This window comes from Misgurnus anguillicaudatus, chromosome 22, assembly GCF_027580225.2.
Source record: "Misgurnus anguillicaudatus chromosome 22, ASM2758022v2, whole genome shotgun sequence".
Classification (NCBI taxonomy): Eukaryota; Metazoa; Chordata; class Actinopteri; order Cypriniformes; family Cobitidae; genus Misgurnus; species Misgurnus anguillicaudatus.
In genome coordinates, this window is record NC_073358.2 from 17234843 (window position 1) to 17261616 (window position 26774).

The window sequence follows — 26774 nt, forward strand, 5'->3', positions numbered from 1 at the left end:
GGTATTCCCTATAGTGTCTAACCCAGTACTAAATGTCTTTAACTCATCATTAGAATTAGGCTACGTTCCTACAGCTTTCAAACTAGCAGTTATTAGACCGCTCATTAAAAAACCAAACCTTGACCAGGGAGATCTAAATAACTTTAGACCAATCTCAAATCTCCCTTTTCTTTCCAAAATATTAGAAAAGGTAGTGGCAAGCCAGCTACGCACATTCTTAGCAAATAATAGTACGTATGAAAAGTTCCAATCAGGATTCAGGCCCCACCATAGCACAGAGACAGCGCTGCTTAGAGTTACAAATGACCTTCTCCTAACATCCGACCGTGGTGAAATATCACTCCTTATATTATTAGACCTTAGTGCAGCCTTTGACACAATAGATCACACAATCTTACTTAATAGGCTAGAAAACTATGTTGGCATCAGTGGTCAGGCGCTAGCTTGGTTCAGATCGTATCTAACCAATCGCTATCACTTTGTTTATGTAAATGAGGAGGAGTCACATCACTCCCTGGTTAAATACGGCGTACCGCAGGGATCAGTTTTAGGTCTTATCCTGTTCTCGTTATATATGTTACCTCTGGGAGATATTATCAGAAATCATAACATACAGTTTCACTGCTATGCAGATGACACACAGCTTTACATCTCCTCGCATCCTAGCGAAACACAAAATTTTTCTAAACTATCAGACTGCATCAGCGATATAAGTGACTGGATGTCACATAACTTTCTTATGCTAAACTCCAATAAGACAGAGATACTTGTTATCGAACCGAATCGCCACAAATATAATATGACAGATTACAAGTTGCCCATAAATGGCTGCACTGTGGTGCCAACCTCCACGGTTAAGAATTTAAGTGTGGTGTTCGACAGCAGTTTATCCTTCGACAGCCATATCTCCAATGTCTGCCGCACAGCATTCTTCCACCTTAGAAATATCTCAAAAATACGCCATATGTTGTCTGCATCAGATGCAGAGAAGCTTATCCACGCTTTTATGACCTCTAGAATAGACTATTGTAACTCGTTACTCGGAGGATGCCATGCAAAACAGGTCAACAAGCTTCAGCTAGTTCAAAACGCTTCTGCAAGAGTTCTTACTCGAACTAAGAAGTATGACCGCATAAGCCCAATTCTGGCATCTTTACACTGGCTACCAGTTAAATATCGTATACAATTTAAAATATTACTAATCACCTACAAAGCCTTAAATGGCCTAGCACCCTCATATCTTAGAGAATTATTATCAGAATACAATCCATCACGTGCATTGCGGTCAAAAAATTCTGGCCTCTTAATTATCCCTAAAATATCAAAAGTGTCTAAAGGTGGCAGATCCTTTTCCTACTTAGCCCCTAAGCTATGGAATGACTTACCAACCGACGTCCGAAAATCAGAGACAGTAGATAACTTTAAATCTAGACTTAAAACTTTTCTCTTTAACAAGGCTTTCAAATAGTTGTTTTAACAATGGTACTTATCTCCTAATAGCTAGCTTGTACAACCTAATAAATAAATAAATAAATTAATGAATAAATTAAAACCTTTTTTTTTTTCGTCAACACTTCAAAGCATGGTAAATCTCATTAATACTCTTTAGTAATATGCTGAAACTTTGAATTGGTTTTCGACTGAGTCTTAACTGCCAAATATGGCCGGCTTGCAATTTTGGCCTTTTCCCATGACCTTAAATAGTATGTCATACAGAACCGTTTGCCACTGTACGTTAGCATTAACGACGGCAGTGGGGCCTCTGGCCTTAGTTAAACGAGTTCTGTTTCCGTTTCTAAAATCATTAACTATATGTAATACACTTAACCAGCAATAGTTAGCCTGTCCGGAACCGAGCTGACTAAAACCACATTACTGTGTGACACTTGTTTTCTATGTGAACGGCCCCTACGCTAATAAGATTTTGTGTCTCTCTCCCTGTCTCGTCCTTGATCCCGAGGACGAAACAAACAGATCCAGTTCCGGTACATGTGAAAGTCGGCACACAACTGATCTACTAGCTGTTCTTCAACGTGATGTCCAGCTGATGCCTGACCAAAGTCCACCGGCAGAACCCGCTTAATCTCCGCTTAATCTCAGCTCAATCTCCTTCCGTTTCAATGTGTATATATATATATATATACCTCCCAAGGGTTTTTTCCTCCTATGACTTTTTTTACTTCCCCGGCTAAAATTCCGGGGTTTTTTCTCCTAGGGGGTTTTTCAACCCGGGGAGGCAGCCTTTTTGGGCTTAACTTCTATACGTTACATTACTAATACGTTTGTTTATAATGTTGATTTATAGCCGTAGCAAATTTAACTGCTTGTGCTATTGTTTATTATGTTGTGCTATCTGTCGATTTTCTGTGCTTTTCACTCCATCTATTATGTAAAGCTGCTTTGATACAATTACCAAATTGTGAAAAGCGCTATATAAATAAATAAAATTGAATTGAATTATCTCGTTGTAAGGAGCTGAACCATAACTTGTGTAGTGATGATGACGCGCGCGTCCTCACTTCGACACGCCCATTACGGCATTCTTGTTCACACAGAGGGTTACCCGCGTATCTTACTAGGTCCTCTTTCCGGCAACGATCCCAGAAGATTAACGGAACGAGTTTTTGTTCACACAGACGCTTGTCTGGCAATTTTACGGGTATTTTCTGGGACCAGAGGTCTGTGTGAATGAGGTTTCAGTGAGCCAATTAAGTACCATAACTCACAGAGAAGATCATTAATAGCTGAGCAAGATACAAGATATGTTTTCTAGCTTTAATAAAAGTGAAGCTAGGTTTACTTCAATGTCATTCAACTGGTCTTGAAAAAAAAACAAAGTTTGTGGAGTTTATTGGGTTCTAGGTAGCTTACTCTCATATTGTCAGTCCTCTTTGTCATCAATTTATTTGGCTGTTTTAATCAAATCTAAAGATGTTAAGAGTTATGGAATTCATGCAGAGCACCTTGAAACAATCAGACAAAAATCATTGCCTAGTTACTGTGGTGTGAAGAAAAGTTGCATATTGTCAGAAAAAACTGTCATTTTTCAATGTAACCCCTGGATTTCCACCTGATATTGTCCATGACATATTTGAAGGAATTATGCCAGTTGAAATTGCCCTGTGCCTGTCTGTACTTATCTCCAAGAAGTATTTCACTTTGGATGATCTAAATCAGTCAATACACAACTTTCCTTTTAAGTGGACTGACAAAACAAATCGCCCTCATTCTATCCCTCTCAACTTTGCATAAAAAACGGTGGGTGGAAATGCTCATGAAAATTGGGCTTTGATAAGATTTTTGCCTCTGTTGATTGGCAGTAAGGTTCCCTATGAGGAACAAACATGGCAGATCTTGACAGACTTGAAAGATATTGTAGACCTTGTTGTCACTCCAGTTCACACTGAAGATTCTATAGCATATCTTGATTTTAAGATCTCAGAACACAGAGTGAGATTTCAAGAGGTATTTCCAGATTCAACACCTAGGCCAAAGCACCATTGCTTGGAGCACTTTCCCCAACTTATTCGTCAGTTTGGTCCACTGGTGGCACTTTGGACGATGCGTTTTGAATCCAAACATGGCTTCTTTAAGAGAGTTGTCAGACACACAAGCTGCTTTAAGAATGTGCTCCAGTCATTGTCAATGAAACATCAATTTCAGATAGCATATTATTTGCATGTGAGCTCTGTCCCCAAACCATCTCTTGAAGTTACAGATGTTTCTACACTACCACTTGATGTTCTAAATGGAAACATTGCACAAGCACTGAAGCAAAAATATGTGCATATGAGGAGGCATGTTTGTCGAAAAATGTTACATTCAATGGCCTAAATTACAAGACTGGAATGATTTTGGCACATGTCTCCCTAGCAGGACTCCCAGAGTTTTGTGAAATTGTCCAAATGGTTGTTGTGCTAGACGGATTATGTTTTATTGTCAGGAAGCTGAAGGCGTGGTACTTTGAACACTACAGATCATTTGTCTTGGAAAAGTCTTTGAATTCAGAAGTGTTGCTTGTAGAGCCCCATGAATTAAGGGATGTGTACCCACTTGCAGATTACTGTTTCAGGGATGCATCTTACAACAGTTAAGAGATACATACATGGTTAGGTATGTAACCACTTGCATATAAGGAATTTGACAGATGTATTTCACTTTAGTGACTATTATTAATGTTATATCTTTTTTCTCTTTAGATTGTCACAATGGCTTGCACAAAGAACATAGGGCTTTGAGTACTTTTTGCAAAAGATGATGCACACAAAATGTTCCTTCCTAATGGCTTGCCTGCATCCCTGGATGATATGCTTGAGAAAGTAAAGACGACTTTTAATTTGAGAGGAAACATAAGGCTGCAGTACTTGGATGCTGATTTTGGTGAATTTGTTAATGTAACTGACATTTCTGAAATACAACATCTTGGCACCATAAAGGTAATTCAGCTACAGGATGAAATGTTTCCAGTGCAAGAATTAGGCTCTCCAGCCACCTCAGGATTGACCATGGAGATGGATGACGTTACTTCTGAAATTTCATGCAATATAGAATGCAGCACAGAAAGCCCAAACATTTCCCATACTGAGTCTGTTTTGTCCAGAACCCATCCATGGCCAACAAATTTCCCAATCCCGTGCTTCTCATATGAGACTGAGCTTCAATTAGAAAGGGGAAATGCTGAATATCAAGCTAATAAGAAGGTGTTGACTGTTGGGTCGAAGATGAAAGGTGACATTCTACAAAAAGTGGCAGAACAAATCTACAAATTTAAAGCATATCCATTAGACACTGATTGTAGTGAGGTAGTAGAGGCATTAGTTGAGAGACATCCTTGCCTAAAGGAGCCCGGTTCCTGTTGTGGATCCTATGGATGGAAGCAGAGGCTAAAATTTAAAATGGCCAACTACAGAACCATGCTGAAATTACATGGCTGTGCCGAAATTAATATTAATTCACTAAAAGCTAAAGGTAATGAAGATGCTCACCCATCTAAGAATATTAAAAGACCAAGACGAGCAGAGGCAAACTACTGTCCTAGTCTGCCAGTTGGTGAAACAAGAGAGAGCCTTGAAAAACTGCGCATAACTCTTTTGAATGAAGCGAAGAAAAAAAAAACAATGATAAAGTAATTCGTGAAATTATGGCAAAGACTTTTGCCTATAGGCGTTATGAAATCGTCACAGAACAGCCAAAAATAGCAGATTTTATGAATAGATGGCCTACTCTTTTCCAGGAGAATGAGGTATTTTTTTTGGCATGTAAAGCTTATGTTTGATTTTACTGTAATTGCTATGTTGTCTAATGAGAACACACTTCTGTTTTTTATCTTTTAGATCAATGCAGAATTTCTCCGCATCACAACAGTGGCGAAGCTACGGGTGGGCCTGGCCGGGCCTGGGCCCGCCCACTTTGAGTTGTGGCCCATCCAATCAGAAGGCCTTTTTCCAGACAAATGTGTAAATAATTTAACAAAAATAAATAATAGTACTACGAATAGACGTCTTATCACACTATAATTTCATATATGTAATACAATTATAAATATAATTAAAATATAAGTGCAAGTTTGCATGTTCAGGCAGTTTCGCAGTTTTCTTTTACCCTATTGGTGCACACGCTTGTCAAAACGTTGAATATGATTCGTCAGTCATTGTTAGTTCCGCCTACGCGCGCTTGAACTGAATTTAAAAATAGCGAGTCGCAAATCATCAAGTTTAACAGCCTTTCCACGATGACATCTGCTGTTGTTTGTTTACTTTTGGAGACAGAGACTATACATCACTCATGGAAATGTTGGATTACTGAGGACATCTTTTCAAACGTAAAAAAAACGAAACAAGCACTTATTACTTTGATAATGACGTCATGCTGTGTTGAAAGACTGTTCTTCACCACATATTGTACAAAAACATATAACGTTACGCTCATCGATGATAAATGCTCGTCTGAGAAATTTATTTCTGCTTTTCTTTGCGCGAAGGGACATATTATGATCAAAGATATTGGACTTTGTTATTATGATCGAGACTTTCTCCATCTTTAACCAGAAGCCCTGTATCAGACTACAGTAGGACATGTAAAGGTGAGTTCAGACATTTTCGTAAAGTTTATAGTGGTGTCATTACTACAGTTTATAGTCAGGAGTATTACTCCAGTCAACTATTTAGGGGGGCAGACTCTGTGTCATGTATATAGGCTGTATGATTTACTGTTGTGGTAATAAAATTTACACTTAAATGATAACACATGAAATTTGGATTGTGTTTGATGGCCATTTTCTCATTAAATAACAATCTCTCAAACGAGTTCTTTAGTAAAATCAAATCACTACCTGTTGAATCTGTCGTAGCCTATGACGCTTTCACGTCATGCAGTTTGCTGACGAGGAATGACATATCATTGTTCGGAACTACGTTCACGTAACGTAAATAACGTAAAAACTAATTCCGTTACTAATTCTATTGAGTTGTGTTTTCAAGTGGATTAATAATTTGGTGGGGCACTGCCCATAGACTGTATAAAACAGCCACAGTCCCACCTGCCCATATACTGTAGACAAGCTGGTTGGTTATTTGTAAGTGGTTTTATAATTTTCCCCTTGAAACATTGTGCTGCCTGCATGGCATCAAGGTAACTTTGCTTAGGTAGCGTGCACAACAACGCTTTTAAACGCGTCTAGACGCCGAATACCAGCTGTTTTTTCAGCCCAGCGCTTTGGTTGCTGTGATACTTGAGCTGTGAGCTGGTTGGTTGTTGTGATATTTGTCCCGCCCTTCGTCCACTGTGATTGGACGGCCATGTGAGAACTTACATTGACGAGCTGAGCTTTTAACCCAAAGTTAAATATTTTTCGACCACAGCGCGGAAAAAAACGGACAGCTGCTTTCATTGGGAAAAAAAACATACGCCGGCCACAGGCATACAAACTTTGTTGTGCACACCCCCAGTTTATGTACATTCTATGCTTTGCCCACCCTGTTTTATAAAGGCCCACCCACTTGAACATTTCTGGCCTCGCCACTGCATCACAACAGTCCCCCTTCAGATTCGATTCTTTGCAGAATTAGACAGACTTTCCACAAACCTTGTAAAAGTTATCAAAGGCAGAGGTGAAGCCATTAGTTCCAAAACTAGCCAATATGTGTTGGCATTTGATGAGGTACACTAAACTTCACAGTTCAGTTTTTGTTGTATTCACAGCCTGCTTTAGTTTACATTTTTGCTGCACTTCCTTTATTTATTGGTATTTACTGCTGATAAATCTTTAAATAATTTTCAGACTAGTGACATAAATATAAGGAGAGAGTGTATCCTTAGATCCACCATTCTCTACCTTGGTGAGGATGACAAAAACCTGATAAAAGACTACATGGTAAGGACAATTAATATTAATATTGATGATGGCCACTGTTCTGTGCTAATATGGTAACTTGTTTGTAGAATATTTTAAGCATTTTAGAGACATTCTAAATGTATAACATTTTCAATGAAAGTTACATAATTTTTAATATGTGCTTTAACATTAGAAATGCTTTAAATGTCAAAGTCCTGTTGTGTAGCTGAAGTGTTTAACCATTTTGTGTGTGTGTGTGTGTGTGTGTGTGTGTGTGTGTGTCACTGGTTTTGGCAGGTACAACTTTTAATTATTATAATGTGTGGTGTACCCTTTTTTTAATTTCTTTTGCAGGATATACAAGATGAGCAGGAATCAGATGACCTCTCTAAACAGACAATGGCCATCTTTGTGAAACGAAAACCATGTGAGAGACCCTTTGAAATGCCAAATGACGTGGGAATCGTCATAGAAGGAAATGTGGTGTTGAATAATTTAAAATCAGTTGCATCTGCCTTTTCTTTTCTTTTTGGCCTAATGTATTGTTTAAACCTCAGCAACCCACGAGATTTAAAATACACATTTGAGATGATACAAAAGTTATTTATGGACCTTGAAGGTCAGAAAAAGTCCAGCAAGGTGCACAATCTTTGTAAAGTTGCTACAAACAGAGTAAGCATTTGGGTGGGAGGGCAAGTAATTTATTATTATTATTATTTGGCTGAAATATTTTTGATATCAAGGACCGATGGTTTAACATTATGTAGCATCTACACTGTTTTGGTTTGTCTGAAGTCTTTATTATCCAAGCTTTTCTTCTCTAGGTTGCTTATTAATTTTTATTTGTTGTGAATCAGCAAAGGAAAAAAATGGCATTGATAAATTGATTATTAAAAACAAGAAGTTATCAGTTACATGAAGTTCTGATTCATTGTGTTTGTCTTACATTATATTTTAAATAAAACCAAGTGTTATGCGTATGGTGTCAAAATATAGTTATTAGGAGAGCCGGATCCACCTTTGAGGTTACCATGGTCTGAACCTCTGTTTTTCCAAGGTGTATCACAGAGATTCAGACCATTGGAATGAAATATGCAAGACGATTAATATCCTAGGTTCACCACTGAACACTCTTAAAACAAATTTTGTCTTGTTAAGGGCAACACATCTTTGTGTTATTTTTGGAGGAACAAACTTGAAATGACACAATGTGTTAAATAGGATAACCCAAAACAATGTGTTAGAATGAACACATCCTTTCTTAGACTGAAGAAACATCAGAGCCAGCTGCAAATTTCATGTATATTTGCCTTGACGAGTTCTGAGGTGCAATTTCTGGGCAATCATCTGGCTCGGTGCCACAGAGAACAGTATGATCTCTGCAAATACACACAAAAATTGCAGTTGGCTTAGATGTTTCTTCAGTGGTGAACCTAGGATATTAGTTGTCTTGCATATATCTAATTGCCGTTGGCAGTCTTTGGTCTAATAGAATGTAATATTTGTTTGACATCAGTCATAATTATTTGTCTGCAGAGTTTAATCATTTTATCCATGCACTATAGCTATATATATTTTCACTTCAATGTTAGCTTAGAGCACTGCCTGTGTACTTTTGATTGAATCTTTTTCCCTGTTACAAACTTTTTATATTTTTCAATAAAATGTTTTGTATCATATTTAATTTTAGTAAAAACATAAAGATAATCCGATTAGATGCCCTTTAAAACATATAAATACATTAACAATAAAATGAAAAGGCAGGATTGTGTTTTATCATATTTTGCTTTAGTGTAAATGTAAAATAAACGTAATCCTGGATTGTATTGAAGTTGAACTTGCTATTAAGTGTTGTGATATTCAGGAAATATCAAGGTTCTATTTAACTGTAAGTACATGTAAACCGAGCACCTTTGACCAATGATAAACTTTATTGCATGACATGCCCCCTACCTTTCGCCACGCCCATTCCGACCTGCAGCAAACTATCCCTGAGTCCCAAATCGCATACTATCCGTCCTAAATAGTATTCGAAAGTAGAATTAGTACGTCCCAAATCGTAGTATGTTGAAATGAGTATCCCAAAGATACCCGGATGGTCTACTATTTCCGGTTAGAATTCGAAGTGCAGATCAATGCACACTCTAACGGCTAATATTGCCCACAACCCATTGCGTGCGGGAGGGAGGAGCTTTGTGTTGAGGTAAACATGGAAGCTGGATGCAGCAGCGGTGATGCGCCCTCAGCTTTTAAGTGTAAGAATTCAAAGGTTTAACCCTTATTAAAGTTATATTTTAGTGTCTCGTAATATTCGGTTGATGTTGTGCCAAAGAAGTACCGTGTTTATCTTGTAGGGTCGGATGAAGATACTGAGCGCCTCATTAAATGGCGCATTGCCAATGACGCCCTTTTCACCGGGAAAAGGAACGCGGCAATCAAAGGTTATGAGTAAGTAGCGAGCATTGACATTTGTATGCTTTTGTAGATGCTGCAGTAATTGGTATTTTACTGTATTTGATATTTGTCATAGCCTTATAGACCATTTCAAAAGATGTAAAGAGCACTGGTCCAGAAACACTGCCTGTTACAGTTTGTGACAGTATTTTTTTGTTTCACATATATCATTGTCTTGAAGATGTTTATGATGTAATGAACGTCAGTTAATTCTGTTCTATATGTTCTGTTGGTTTATTTTATTCCAACGTTTATCTAGTGTTAAAAAACTGAAACAGGAAGTGCTCCTGGACCAGTGTTGTTTACATCTGTTGAAATGGTGCTGTTATGGTGCCTTAAATATTATCGGAGGATGTAACTTAGGAAAAGTCTGTCCCAATGTCGATCCCTCTGATTTGTTATATAGACATTACAGTCAGTAATTAAATGTACAACCACTGTACAACTCCTCTAAAATGCTTCTCTGCGTTTTTTAGTCCAAAAGTGTGCTCAGTAGGAGAAATGATATGGATATGTGTTTACTTAAATAGCTTTAGAAAGGAGTTAGTTCGTGTGAGAACTATTGGAGCTCCAAACACTCTCATTTAATGTCTGTTTTATTACAACTTTACGGTGTACAAGTGATACTCGTAGGTTTTGTGGTTGCTTTATGTTCTGTGTTTGCTTTATAAATTCCAAAGCTTCCAATTATGTTGTTGTGAATAACTTGTAAATGTGCTTGCTGTGTTCTCTTTTGGGTCCACAAGAGCCTTCGTTCATGAAAACGACCTGCTGGGCAAGGTTTCAGCGGCATGGGTAAAAAAAAAAAGGGAAAATCTAAAACAGAAGTACAAAGTAAGTAAATGTCATGTTGCATGTTGTCTTCTACTTTGCCTCAAATATAAAAAATTGTAAAATTAATGTAAATGTAAAATGTAATTAATTGTGAGTCTTTGTCCCGCAAATGTTATAGGATCTTAAGTGTCCACAGTCAGGGGTCAGCACAGAGGGAGGGGAACTGACAGCTGCATCGTGGAAGTGGTATGGGGTGATGGATGCTGCATTAGGCTCAAAGCCATCCATCACCCCACCAGTATTAATACAGTCTGGTGACCAGGATGAGGCTGTTGGTTCCTCTCCCTCTGTTCCTGGCCCTTCGAACATTGGAGGAACAAAAAGGAAGAGAGGGTCAGGAGACAGTGAGCTTCTTTCCTATTTGAGAGAGCTGGAGGAAAGGGAGGCTAAGAGAGAGGAAGAGGCACAACTGCGAGAGGAAAGAAGAGAAAGAGATTTGGAAGAGAGGGAGAGAAGAAAAGAGGAAGACAGGGAGAGAAGAAAAGAGGAAGAGAGAAGAGAGAGAAGAGAGAGAGAAGAAGAAGCCAAGAGGAGAGAAGAAGAATTTAGAGTGAGAATGGAGATGAGGGATGAGGAAATGAGAAGACAGGCAGCAGCTAGGGAAGAGAGGCTCCTTAATTTGATGGAGGTCCTGACAAAATCATTAATAAATAAGTAATTGTAGTTAATTTATCAGTTTGTATAAAGAGATACGTTATTGTAATGAATTAATAAATTAATCAAATTGTACATTAAGATCATCTGTGGTATGCTTTGTCAAGTCAGTTTGAAATCCGTCAGACTAAAGGTTGGACAGATGTGCTGTTAACAGAAAGACAGACGTTTGTATAATTTCTATATATTTAGGTATATTACATATTTAGCTAAGTACATATATTTAGTTATACCCTCTGTCGCAGTCCACCATAGGTAATATCAGTTAAATATGTCCATTGGAATGAATGCAGAATATGAAAGGGTTCATATAAAAATTCATTCCCACTGTATTCAGTTGTTCACAATTGATTGACTTTATGAAAAACAGTACTGCATGTATGAACACATTTGATTGAGTGTTGTTTTTCATATAGTGAACATTTCAGAAATCAAGGGTTAAGTAGTGGTTGGAGAAGCAGCCAGGACATGAGAAGGTAGGGATTATTTGTGGAGGGTGAGTCATTTTTAAATTCTCTGAAATGCATAGGATTTAATTTCTCTTCCTAGCTACAATGTCGTTGACGAATTTACAACTACAAATACATTTAACCTGTGTTACTATAATATAATGAAAACCCATGACACATTGTATGTTAATTGGAATATTTTTAATGTAAACAATACAAAACTGCTTATTACTAAGATCCTGAAATAATTTTTCATTTTTTAATGTGATGTAATAGAATACAACTTCTAAACAACTTTGAAACAAAACAATATAAACTTTATAACAACAGACAGATTGATGGCTCTAAACATAGTCATGTTCCATTAGTGCAGGAACGTGGACGTCGGGTGCGGAAACTGCTGCTGCCAGACGGTTCCTCATGACATCACCGCACACAACTTCTCTGTTGATGTCAACGTTGTCATCGTTGTTGACATCCTCATCATCATCGCCCACATCTGCTTCCATGATGTCACCGGTGGCTAAGCACATGTTGTGTAAAATGACACAACATGTAACAACGATGGGGGTGAAGTCTGGGCTCACCTCAAGGGCTTTAAAAAAAATGGACCTCCAGCGGGACTTCAGCATGCCAAAGGCCCTCTCGATCACGCACCGGGCCCTGGAATGATGCCTGTTGTAGCGGGCTTCAACTGGAGAGGCAACAGGCTCACGGTAGGGGGTCATGATGGTGATGGGTGATGTCAGGCAGGGGTACCCTCCATCTCCTAGGATGCACCGGCCTTCAGGTGGGTATAACTGCCTGATGTAAATGGCACTGTTCTTTAGTGTCCTTGCATCATGGACAGATCCAGGAAAGCCGACACAGATGTCCAGGAACTTTCCTCTGTGGTCACATACAGCCTGGAGCTGGACTGAATGGAATAATTTCCTGTTAAAGTAACAGGCTGCATTGACTGCTGGGGGCTTTATACGGATGTGGCAACCGTCAATAGCTCCAACTGCCATCCCAAAAGCAGGAGAGCCTGCAAGCCTGGCACACCCTGAACCACCCACCGCCACCTCTTCACCCTGGGGGAGCCGCACCGTCATTTTCAGCAGGCCAAGAATAGCCCTGCTGACCTTGTGCACAACCCTGTGCACAGTCGATTTAGGGATGTCCAATGCTGAGGACACAACCTTATAGGACGCAGCATGGGCCAGCCAGTACAGAAACAGTACCACCTCTATTTCTTTTGACCATCCATGATCAACCTCATAAGGCAGTGCCTCTATGAGGTTGATTATGGATTGTCTGGTCAGGCGCAGATAGGGGCGGAGGTCACACTCCCTGTCCAAAAACATCCTCAGTATGGGGGCTGTTGCATTCAGCTGACAGTATGGTGTTGGGTTATCAGGCTACAAAACAATAAATAAAAAGACTCTAGTACAGTGTCATGGAAGTGTCTTTTTTATGTATTTCTTTTTATGTTTCTGTCTTAGATTTATACCGTACTATAAACCCTAATGAAAATGAACACCTTTTACTACTCTACCCATAGTTTAACCACACTGACTTAATTGTATTAATACTATGGCTGTACAAATGTTAACTTTACTACTCCAACTAGTTTACTATAGTAAAAGCATGGTTCATTTTCATTGGGGTATTTTTGAGTTATATATAAGTATAAAATTAAGTATGAAATACGTTAAGCAGTAATTATAGTAGAAACTGTAAATATTTTGACTTTAAAATAAGTAGCTTTGGTTACACACATTGCACATGAACGTCAGAAGCACCCGCCTCACAAACGTCCTGCGTTTGGTTCTACGACGACGTCCTGCTTGACTCCTTAACTTGGTAGAAGACATTACATGTATTGTGGAAAAAAAACGATGCCAAAAAAGGTGGGAATAGTACATAAAATTATTTTGGAAATAAGTTTAAGAATGAATGGAATATACAGTCGTAGTGTGCGTAACTAAGCAACCACGTTGTCGTTCACGTTGCATGACGTCATCGAAGTACGTCCCAGAACGTGCATACTCTTTTGATACACACTCAAAAGTATGTACCTTCTCCTCACAAAAACAGTACATACTTTTAGGTCGTAGTATAAGTAGGCGGTTTGGGACCCAGCATATTATTGAATGCGACTGCCTCCTGCGCTAACTGCCAAGGCACAGCTGACCCTACTCAAGTAATCAGGGAGAGAGCGATATAAAGGCCACAAGAAGCAGCAGGGATTGTTTACACGAAACAAGTTTCAACTGGAATCTGAAACAGTTATATTAATTTTTATGGAAAACAAGGTTGTGAAAACGGGTTTTAATGTAAAGGTTTTTTAAAAATATGTTGCTTACTTGCTATGTGCTCAGTGTAGACTACAAAAATGAATCTGTGAAAACTGTGACGTGTGGGTGCGCTTGTTCGTGTTGACTGTGTTTGTATGCAGATGTAATGAGGCGTGCAGTCCATACTGTAGCTTGTAAGCACTAACGACGGGTCTGGCATACATCGTACAATGATAGTCGTTTTCGCGGATCCGTGTGATCTGATTTTTTTGCCAACATTTTTGTCTATACAAAGAAAAAATTGTAGTACATCGGTGTCGTATGAACGTATCAGTAAAATAACCTGTCTAATGTGTGTTCCCCTTTTCCTACACTCTAAAAACGAATGTGTTAAATTAACACATCTTGTGTCTAGTTAAGGACAACACACCTAGTAATCAGCACGAAATGACACATAATGTGTTAAAAACAACACATAATGTGTTAAATAGTTTAACACAAAGCAATGTGTTAAAATTAACACATCCACACCCACAAACTCACGACTCTGAACTGGGAGTATGCGTTCCAGGCAGTCTGTAACCCGTGTTTTTACATCCTTCTACCTGTGAAAAAGCACTGGAACGGCAGTCAAATCCGTGACTTCCTACCCGTGAACTCATATTAGACTGTTGTACTCCCAGTTCAGAGTCCTGAGTCGTGGTTTTGAAGTCATGATTTACGGGTTACAGGTTGCCTGGAACACAGCATAAGACCCAGGCTGAGCTGACATAACTATCCAGTACTACACGAAGCAAGCGATTCCCCGAATTCACCAGGATGCCCAAAATCACGAGGCACCCACAAAGCCCAGGAGGACATCTCGGCCCCTCACTGCCCCCCATTCCCTTCACTATTGTTAATAAAATGCCCCACTTGGGCATTTAAGCATCTGTCTGTGTCCTGCCTCCTTACTGCCCTGCTAAAATAAAAACTGATTAAACTGCTTTTTTAAAACATATTGGAAGCTGTTAATGACATTTCACTTTAGTACAGAAACGATGTTACAAAGTAAAATTATTTTTATGCTATGCATAACGTTACATAAGAGTGAAAACATATTTTAATTTCATTAAATAAATTACCTTGCATCAAAGTAAAATATTGATTTGAGGTTATGCTACATATGATGTTACATAAAAATGAAACTATATTTTGATTTGTATTTTTACCTTATAAAAGAAATGACCTTACATGAAAGTAAAAACTTGATTTGAAGTTAAGCAACACTTGAATTTGCATCAAAATGAAACTGGATATTTGCATTATACAAAAATGACCTTACATCAAAGTAAAAAGGTAATTTCAAATTATGCTACATATGAAGTAACAACAAAATGAAACTATATTTTGACCTTATAAAATAAATTACTTTACATCAAACTAAAAACATGCTTTGAAGTTATGCTACACATGAAATTACATTAAAGTCACACTGACATTTACCTCTATACAACACATGAGGTCACATCAATGCAAAATTGGGATTGCAGGTAATACAAAATATGAAATGACAGCAGACTTAAATTTAGATTTCAACTAATATAACATACATATTTACATCAAAGTGGAAATTAAGTTTCATTGTGTAAGACAAAATAGGTAATGTCAAATTTGCAATCTGATTTAAACTTGCAGGACAAACCAAGTTACAGCCAATGACAGTTATGCCTTAGTAAAACCTTGGCATTTCGGGTTGGTTGAATTGAGTTATTCTCAGTCATCTAAAATGAGATGTTAACTTCAACAAACTCAGTTAATGCAGATGTTACCAAATGAAGTACAATTTCTAAGTTGATCTGACAAAACTTTTTTTACAGTGCACATTCAGTGAAATAAATGGGTCTCTATGGGCCTCTGCTGGTCAAAGTGATTTATTTCCTAAACTGTAACCATAAAACTGTTTTTTTCTAAACACCAAATGGCTGAATTCAACACATAACATCTAGATCAATATCTAAAAACAATTTAAATCAAATTTAGATCATAATTTATGTGAAAACACAGCATTAATCTAGATGGGAAGTGAATGGAAAAAATAATATATTATTTGTATCATTAAAAATGTATATATTTTTTGTAATCACTCTTTTAATCTCTGTGGTCATTTTTACCCCCAAGGAACTATAACATATACAGGAAAATAGGGTCTTATGAGGCTCAAGAGAAAACGCTTCCCTGCCAATGAAGAGGTTTTACGGGAATCTCTTCGCTATTATCCAATAGGTGGCACTTTTACCCAAACACTAAAGCATCCACAAAAACAGTAAAAACTCTGTGTATGTTTTGATCATTGTTTATTTTCTTTTTACAGAGATGCAATTATCTCAGCTTTTGTTCAAAATTTTGTGTTTTTGAAGAAACCTTCACATATTTGAGAGGTGATAATAGAACAAATAAAGATAGGATTAAAAGTGTTTTATTATTATAAAATAAAAAAATAAAAACACTAAAATGTACAGTATTTCTTTATTTTGTCAATTTAAAGTCTAATAACGAACTCAACATTTTTTTGTGAATTTGTTTGGACAGGTCAAATTTCACAGGAAATATAAAAAAATGTGAACTTATTGTTTAATTATGTCACGTCTGAACAGAAAGAAGATGTCCCATGTATGTGCTGCTGCAGGTGGAGCATTTTTCAACAGCTTGTTCAACAATTGCTTAGTTAAGATTGTCATCTTAATAGTGCCATTTAACCGTACATTTTTAAGCAACAATCATCTGAGGAATATCATGGGAACATGTCAATTTGTTTATCAATTTATGTCAATCCTTACATATGTGGAATCATCTGTTTTAAAACAGTGAAGAGCCTTCAGTCAAAAAGAAAATGCAGGAGATCTCACGCTAAAACAAAAGTTAATATTAGCAGGGCTTTTCAACATCTGGAGGGATTAAATACTTGTGCAGATATGGCTTTTTCTGCTGAACAAGGTATACGTGGTTAAAACAAACACAGCAGATATATAACTTGTTCAGATTCTGTTTTATTTGGGGGGGGGGGATTTATGACTTTTAGAATGTACTTCTAACTGCCATGTCGATGTATAATGACAGCTCCTTTTGGTGGAAAAAAACAGATTTATCTGCGCTGAATAACAGGGTAAAGCACAACACCGTACAGAAAATTACTATACAAAATATAGCTGCAAGCAGCAATGCCGGGGTCAAGCCGAAAAGGGCACAAAAGGATGTAAAATTGAGATCGGATAAGCAGATTGAAGAACCTAGGTAAACCTAATAATTTTAGATGAAAAAACAAAAAAGTTATCAACAAAAACAATTTAAGTTCTTGTCTATTGCAATCGTCCTTCTGTTATTGACAATCATGGAACATTAGAGCACTGAAAGACATGTGAGTGGTGTTTGCAGTGGCAAAACATGGGTCACATCATGTTACAACAAGTTTAATAAGTCAAAACAGACCATCCCTGTGTGTCTTCGATGTTCTGATGCAGAGATATAGCTTTTGCAAAAACGGTTGATAAGGTATTCTCAATCGTTGCTAGGGAGTGAATTGGCAACCACCAGTGATCTTAGTCAAAGCCATGAAATGAATAATCCATGATGACTCATTGTTTTAGATGTGTTGTTGCAGTAGTTTTAGGCAAAAATACCATATTCTATCTCAAAACCAGTAGGTGGCGCAAAGACAAAATTGTGCATTCAGCATCAGGTCATGATTTGTGTTACATCTAGCTAGTTTTATGACTATACACTTTAGTTAAGTTAAGAAACAGTTGTATGACCATAAGGCTGGCTTGTTATCAAAGGTTTTGTTCAATTATAAGGCCATCTAGTGGTGCAAGAAAACAATTTTTTTTGTGTAGCCTCAGAATGTGCTCATGCATCAGCGTATCAAATCTGGTGAAAAAATCTCTTTTCGTTACAAAGTTACAACAATTTATGTGTAAAAAACACAAAATTTGAAGGTAATTTTTCGTTTTTTGCAATTTTCGGCCATTTCTGATGAAAATTTTAATATAACGTCAATAGAACTTTTTGTTCAGAAGGTAAGGTTAGTTTCTTCCTATGGTGTTTTCGAGTCGATCGGAAAAACGCTCGCGGAGATATTCACACGTGTTTTTTTAGCTCTATTTTGCTGCGCAGGGTTAACCGTAAAGCGAATTCTGGCATGTTTGGCATCGATGGACTTGGCAACTATTCAGAACTCCAAAGAAACAAATCCCGTGAAAATATGTCAATGGGAGCCAAAGTTATAGGCGTGTAAAGCATAAGTCTGACCACTAGGTGGCGCTGCGACGAAACTGTGCATGCACCCTCGGTTCCTGACTGGCATCACAAGTACCAAGTATAGTGTCAATAGGCCTAAGTTTGACGAAGATACAGCCTAAAATCTGTTTTTTTGCACTCTACGTAAAATTCGTTAAGGTGGTATACGACAACGGATTCCTGTATCGAAATTCTTTTGATAACTTTTTGCCAGGAGTGTCTCAAGATGATACATACCAATTTTCGTGGCAATCGGGGAAAAGCTCTAGGACGAGTTAGCAAAAGTAGGTTTTACAAATAATTCAAAATGGCGGAAAAATTTCATGACGGAAAATGACGTCATAGGGTCCAATCGAATCGTCTTGAGCCAAGGAATCAGATGAAGCAAGAATTTTGTTTCTAGGGCTTACAGATCAGAAGTTATAAGCAAAAACATAAGTGCAACTTTGGACTGTTGGTGGCGCTAGTGGGTTAGACATAGAGACTCCAAATTTGCTGTGGGGACACATTGGAGTGTCCTTTATCAGTATGCCAAATTTCATAACTTTCCTACGTACGGTTCTATGGGCTGCCATAGACCGCAATGGCGGAAGAAGAATAACTAATAATAAATATAGCTGCAAGCAGCAATGCCGGGGTCAAGCCAAAAAGGGCACAGAAGAAGGTAAACTTGAGTCCGGATGAGCAGTTTAAATAACCTAGCAAAACCTCCTGATTTCAGACAAATTAATATAACAGTAATCAGCAAAAAAGCTGTGTTCTTATTCAGTGAAATCTCTCCCTCACGTCTTGAGGAGCATTGACAACTAGAACACTGAAGGAAATGTGAGTGGTGCTTGCAGTGGTAATACTCAGCTCACAAAATGTTACTGTGGTGTTAATGAGTCAAAAGAGCCCACCCCCATGTCTCTACGCTGTTCTGATGAAGAGATATAGCTCTTGCAAAAACAGTTGATAAGGTATTCTCATTGGTTGCTAGACAGTAAATTGACATCCACCAGTGATTATAATCCAAGCCATGAAATGAATAATCCATGATGACTTGTGGTTTTAGATGTGTTGTTGCAGTAGTTTTAGGCAAAATTTTCAATTTTCTATCTCAAAACCACTAGGTGGCGCTGTGACAAAATTGTGCATGCAACTTCAGGTCATGATTACGTTACATCGAGCTAGTTTTATGACTATACACTTTAGTTTAGTGAAGAAACAGTTGTATGACCATAGGGCTGGCTTGATATCACAGGTTTTGTTCAATTATAACGCCAACTAGTGGTGCAAGCAAGCAATTTTTTTTGTGTAGCCTCAGACTGTGGTCGTACATCAGCGTATCAAATCTGGTGAAAAAATCTCTTTTCGTTGCGAAGTTATAACCATTTATGTGTAAAAAATACAAAATTTAAAAGGTAATTTTTCGTTTTTTGCATTTTTCGGTCATTTCTGATGAAAATTTTAATATAACGCCAATAGAACTTTTTGTTCAGAAGGTAAGGTTAGTTTCTTCCTATGGTGTTTTTGAGTCGATCAGAATTACGGTCGCGGAGATATTCGCGCGTGTTTTTTAAGCACTATTTTGCCGCACAGGGTTAACCGTAAGGCGAATCCTGGCATGTTTGGTATCGTTGGACTCGGCAACTATTCAAAACTCCAAGGAAACCAGTCCCTTGTAAATATGATGATCATAGCCAAAGTTATAGGCCTATAAAACATTCGTCTGGCCACTAGGTGGCGCTGCAACGAAAGTGTGCATGCTCCCTCAGTTCCTGACTGGCATCTCAAGTACCAAGATTTGTGTCAATAGGCCTAAGTTTGGAGAAGATACAGCCTAAAATCTGTTTTTTTGCGCTCTATGTAAAATTTGTTGACGCGCTATACGACAACGGATTGGTTTATCGAAATTCTTTTAATAACTTTTTGCCTTGAGTGTCTCTAGATGCTGCATACCAATTTTCGTGGAAATCGGGGAAAAGCTCTAGGACGAGTTCGCAAAAGTAGGTTTTACGAATAATTCAAAATGGCGAAAAAATTTCATGACGGAAAATGATGTCATAGGGTCCAATCGAATCGTCTTGAGCCAAGGAATCAGAAGAAGCAAGAATTTTGTTTCTAGGGCTTACAGATCAGAAGTTATAAGCAAAAACATAAGTCCAACTTTGGACTGTTGGTGGCGCTAGTGGGTTAGACATAGAGACTCCAAATTGGCTGTGTGGACACATTGGAGTGTCCTTTATCAGTATGCCAAATTTCATAACTTTCCTACGTACGGTTCTATGGGCTGCCATAGACCGCAATGGCGGAAGAAGAATAACTAATAATAATAATTATTATAAAAAGAAAACTAACAAATACAATAGGGTTCTACGCCCCTTCGGGGCTTGACCCCTAATAATTATTATAAAAAGAAAACTAACAAATACAATAGGGGTCAAGCCCCGAATATAGCTGCAAGCAGCAATGCCGGGGTCAAGCCGAAAAGGGCACAGAAGGATGTAAAATTGAGATTGGATAAGCAGATTGAAGAACCTAGGTAAACCTAATAATTTTGGATGAAAAAACAAAAAAGTTCTTGTCTACTGCAATCGTCCTTCTGTTATTGACAATCATGTAACATTAGAGCACTGAAGGACATGTGAGTGGTGTTTGCAGTGGTAAAACGTAGGTCACATCATGTTACAGCAAGTTTATTGAGTCAAAAGAGTCCACCCCCGTGTCTCTACGATGTTCTGATGCAGAGATATAGCTCTTGCAAAAAACGGTTGATAAGGTATTCTCATTGGTTGCTAGGGAGTGAATTGGCAACCACAAGTGATTTTAGTCAAAGGCATGAAATGAATAATCCATGATGACTAATGGTTTTAGATGTGTTGTTGCAGTAGTTTTAGGCAAAAAATGCCATATTCTATCTCAAAACCAGTAGGTGGCGCAATGACAAAATTGTGCATGCAACATCAGGTCATGATTGTGTTACATCTAGCTAGTTTTATGACTATACACTTTAGTTTAGTTAAGAAACAGTTGTATGACCATAGGGCTGGCTTGTTATCAAAGGTTTTGTTCAATTATAAGGCCATCTAGTGGTGAAAGCATAAATTTTTTTTTGTGTAGCCTCAGAATGTGCTCATGCATCAGCGTATCAAATCTGGTGAAAAAATATATTTTCGTTACGAAGTTACAACCATTTATGTGTAAAAAACACAAAATTTAAAGGTAATTTTTCGTTTTTTGCAATTTTCGGCCATTTCTGATGAAAATTTTTATATAACGCCAATATAACTTTTTGTTCAGAAGGTAAGGTTAGTTTCTTCCTATGGTGTTTTCGAGTCGATCGGAAAAACGCTCGCGGAGATATTCACACGTGTTTTTTAAGTGTTGTTTTGCTGCGCAGGGTTAACCGTAAGGCGAACTCTGGCATGTTTGGTATCGTTGGACTCGGCAACTATTCAGAACTCCAAAGAAACAAGTCCCATGAAAATACGTCAATCGAAGCCAAAGTTATAGGCGTGTAAAGCATAAGTCTGACCACTAGGTGGCGCTGTAACAAAACTCAGCATGCACCCTCAGTTCCTGACTGGCATCTCAAGTACCAAGTTTCGTGTCAATAGGTCTAAGTTTGGCGAAGATACAGCATAAAATCCATTATTTTGCGCTCTATGTAAAATTCGTTAAAGCGGTTTATGACAACGGATTGCTGTATCGAAATTCTTTTGATAACTTTTTGCCATGTGTGTCTCAAGATGACACATACCAATTTTCGTGGCAATCGGACAAAAGCTCTAGGACGAGTTCGCAAAAGTAGGTTTTACGAATAATTCAAAATGGCGGAGAAATTTCATGACGGAAAATGACTTAATAGGGTCTAATCGAATCGTCTTGAGCCAAGGAATCAGATGGAGCAAGAATTTTGTTTCTAGGACTTACGGATCAGAAGTTATAAGCAAAAACATAAGTGCAACTTTGGACTGTTGGTGGCGCTAGCGGGTTAGACATAGAGACTCCAAATTTGCTGTGGGGACACATTGGAGTGTCCTTTATCAGTGTGCCAAATTTCATAACTTTCCTACGTACGGTTCTATGGGCTGCCATAGACCGCAATGGCGGAAGAAGAATAACTAATAATAAATATAGCTGCAAGCAGCAATGCCGGGGTCAAGCCAAAAAGGGCACAGAAGAAGGTAAACTTGAGTCCGGATGAGCAGTTTAAAAAACCTAGCAAAACCTCCTGATTTCAGACAAATTAATATAACAGTAATCAGCAAAAAAGCTGTGTTCTTATTCAGTGAAATCTCTCCCTCACGTCTTGAGGAGCATTGACAACTAGAACACTGAAGGAAATGTGAGTGGTGCTTGCAGTGGTAATACTCAGCTCACAAAATGTTACTGTGGTGTTAATGAGTCAAAAGAGCCCACCCCCATGTCTCTACGCTGTTCTGATGAAGAGATATAGCTCTTGCAAAAACAGTTGATAAGGTATTCTCATTGGTTGCTAGACAGTAAATTGACATCCACCAGTGATTATAATCCAAGCCATGAAATGAATAATCCATGATGACTTGTGGTTTTAGATGTGTTGTTGCAGTAGTTTTAGGCAAAATTTTCAATTTTCTATCTCAAAACCACTAGGTGGCGCTGTGACAAAATTGTGCATGCAACTTCAGGTCATGATTACGTTACATCGAGCTAGTTTTATGACTATACACTTTAGTTTAGTGAAGAAACAGTTGTATGACCATAGGGCTGGCTTGATATCACAGGTTTTGTTCAATTATAACGCCAACTAGTGGTGCAAGCAAGCAATTTTTTTTGTGTAGCCTCAGACTGTGGTCGTACATCAGCGTATCAAATCTGGTGAAAAAATCTCTTTTCGTTGCGAAGTTATAACCATTTATGTGTAAAAAATACAAAATTTAAAAGGTAATTTTTCGTTTTTTGCATTTTTCGGTCATTTCTGATGAAAATTTTAATATAACGCCAATAGAACTTTTTGTTCAGAAGGTAAGGTTAGTTTCTTCCTATGGTGTTTTTGAGTCGATCAGAATTACGGTCGCGGAGATATTCGCGCGTGTTTTTTAAGCACTATTTTGCCGCACAGGGTTAACCGTAAGGCGAATCCTGGCATGTTTGGTATCGTTGGACTCGGCAACTATTCAAAACTCCAAGGAAACCAGTCCCTTGTAAATATGATGATCATAGCCAAAGTTATAGGCCTATAAAACATTCGTCTGGCCACTAGGTGGCGCTGCAACGAAACTGTGCATGCTCCCTCAGTTCCTGACTGGCATCTCAAGTACCAAGATTTGTGTCAATAGGCCTAAGTTTGGAGAAGATACAGCCTAAAATCTGTTTTTTTGCGCTCTATGTAAAATTTGTTGACGCGCTATACGACAACGGATTGGTTTATCGAAATTCTTTTAATAACTTTTTGCCTTGAGTGTCTCTAGATGCTGCATACCAATTTTCGTGGAAATCGGGGAAAAGCTCTAGGACGAGTTCGCAAAAGTAGGTTTTACGAATAATTCAAAATGGCGAAAAAATTTCATGACGGAAAATGATGTCATAGGGTCCAATCGAATCGTCTTGAGCCAAGGAATCAGAAGAAGCAAGAATTTTGTTTCTAGGGCTTACAGATCAGAAGTTATAAGCAAAAACATAAGTCCAACTTTGGACTGTTGGTGGCGCTAGTGGGTTAGACATAGAGACTCCAAATTGGCTGTGTGGACACATTGGAGTGTCCTTTATCAGTATGCCAAATTTCATAACTTTCCTACGTACGGTTCTATGGGCTGCCATAGACCGCAATGGCGGAAGAAGAATAACTAATTAGGGGTCAAGCCCAGAATGGGCGAAGACCCCTATTGTATCTGTTAGTTTTCTTATTATAATTATTAGTTATTCTTCTTCCGTTTCTTCTTCCGCCATTGCGGTCTATGGCAGCCCATAGAACCGTACGTAGGAAAGTTATGAAATTTGGCACCCTGATAAAGGACAGTCCAATATGTCTCCACAGCAAATTTGGCGTCTCTATCTCCAACCCTCTAGCGCCACCAACAGTCCAAAGTTGCACTTACGTTTTCACTTATAACTTCTGACCCGTAAGTCCTAGAAACGAAATTCTTGTTTCCTCTGATTCCTTGGCTCAAGCCGATTCGACTGGACCCTATGACATCATTTTCCGTCATGAAAATTTTTCCGCCATTTTGAATTATTCGTAAAACCTACTTTTGCGAACTTGTCCTAGAGCTTTTGCCCGATTGCCAAGAAAATCGGTATGTAGCATCTACAGACACTCACGGCAAAAAGTTATCAAAAGAATTTTGATAAACCAATCCGTTGTTGTATAGCACGTCAACGAATTTTAGGTAGAGCGCAAAAAAACAGATTTTAGGCTGTATCTTCGCCAAACTTAGGCCTATTGACACGAAACTTGGTAATTGAGATGCCAGTCAGGAACTGAGTGTGCATGCACCGTTTCGTCGCAGCGCCACCTAGTGGTCAGACTTATGCTTTACATGCCTATAACTTTGGACATGATCGACGTTTTTTCACGGGACTTGTTTCATTGAAGTCCTGAATAGTTGCCGAGTCCAACGATACCAAACATGCCAGATTTCGCCTTACGGTTAACCCTGCGCAGCAAAACAGCACTTAAAAAACACATGCAAATATCTCCGCGAGCGTAATTCCGATCGACTCGAAAACACCATAGGAAGAAACTAACCTTACCTTCTGAACAAAAAGTTCTATTGGCGTTATATTAAAATTTTCATCAGAAATGGCCGAAAAATGCAAAAAACGAAAAATTACCTTTACATTTTGAATTTTTTACACATAAATGGTTATAACTTCGCAGCGAAAAGAGATTTTTTCACCATATTTGATACGCTGATGTATGACCACAGTATGAGGCCACACAAAAAAAATTGTATGCCTCCACCACTAGATGGCGTTATAATTGAACAAAACCTGTGATATCAAGCCAATCCTATGGTCATACAACTGTTTCTTCACTAAACTAAAGTGTATAGTCATTACACTAGCTAGATACAACACAGTTATGATTTGAGGTTGCATGCATAATTTTGTCAGTGTGCCACCTAGTAGTTTTGAGATAGAAAATGGTAATTTTTGCCTAAAACTACTGCAACAACACATCTAAAACCATGAGTCATTATGGATTATTCCTTTCATGGCTTTGACTATGATCACTGGTGGTTGCCAATTTACTCCCTAGCAACCATTGAGAACACCTTATCAACCGTTTTTGCAAAAGCTATATCTCTGCATCAGAACATTGTAAAGACACGGGGATACTCTTTTGAGTTATTAAACTTGTTATAACATGTGACCCATGTTTTGCCACTGCAAACACCACTCACATGTCCATCAGTGCTCTAATGTTTCATGATTGTCAATAACAGAAGGACGATTGCAGTAGACAAGAACTTAGATTATTTTTGTTGATAACTTTTTTGTGTTTTCATCTAAAATTATTAGGTTTACCTAGGTTCTTCAATCTGCTTATCCAATCTCAATTTTACATCCTTTTGTGCCCTTTTCGGCTTGACCCCGGCATTGCTGCTTGCAGCTATATTAATAATAATTATTATTATTATAAAAAGAAAACTAACGGATACAATAGGGGTCTTCGCCCCTTCGGGGCTTGACCCCTAAATATAGCTGCAAGCAGCAATGCCGGGGTCAAGCCGAAAAGGGCACAAAAGGATGTAAAATTGAGATTGGATAAGCAGATTGAAGAACCTAGGTAAACCTAATAATTTTAGATGAAAAAACAAAAAAGTAATCAACAAAAATAATTTAAGTTCTTGACTACTGCAATCGTCCTTCTGTTATTGACAATCATGGAACATTAGAGCACTGAAGGGCATGTGCGTGGTGTTTGCAGTTGCAAAACATGGGTCACATCATGTTACAACAAGTTTAATTAATCAAACGAGACCATCCCCGTGTCTCTACGATGTTGTGATGCAGAGATATAGCTTTTGCAAAAACGGTTGATAAGGTATTCTCAATGGTTGCTGGGGAGTGAATTGGCAAACACCAGTGATTATAGTCAAAGCCATGAAAGGAATAATCCATGATGACTCGTGGTTTTAGATGTGTTGTTGCAATAGTTTTAGGCAAAAATACCATATTCTATCTCAAAACCAGTAGGTCGCGCAATGACAAAATTGTGCATGCAACATCAGGTCATGATTGTTTTACATCTAGCTAGTTTTATGTCTATACACTTTAGTTTAGTGAAGAAACAGTTGTATGACTATAGGGCTGGCTTATTATCAAAGGTTTTGTTCAATTATAAGGCCATCTAGTGGTGCAAGCATACAATTTTTTTTGTGTAGCCTCAGAATGTGCTCATGCATCAGCGTATCAAATCTGGTGAAAAAATCTCTTTTCGTTACGAAGTTACAACCATTTATGTGTAAAAAACACAAAATTTGAAGGTAATTTTTCGTTTTTTGCAATTTTCGGCCATTTCTGATG

The 26774-nt window shown here is 38.1% G+C and overlaps 1 protein-coding gene and 1 long non-coding RNA gene across 2 annotated transcripts in view; one reads left to right on the top strand and one right to left on the bottom strand.

Moving 5' to 3' along the window:
* adgrv1 (adhesion G protein-coupled receptor V1) overlaps positions 1–26774 on the bottom strand; it is a 1080612-nt gene that overhangs the window by 533646 nt on the left and 520192 nt on the right. The window lies entirely within an intron of this gene.
* LOC141358989 (uncharacterized) lies at positions 6278–8382 on the top strand. The gene is made up of 3 exons (XR_012365592.1): positions 6278–7159; positions 7280–7372; positions 7688–8382. It is a non-coding gene; the product is annotated as an uncharacterized lncRNA (long non-coding RNA).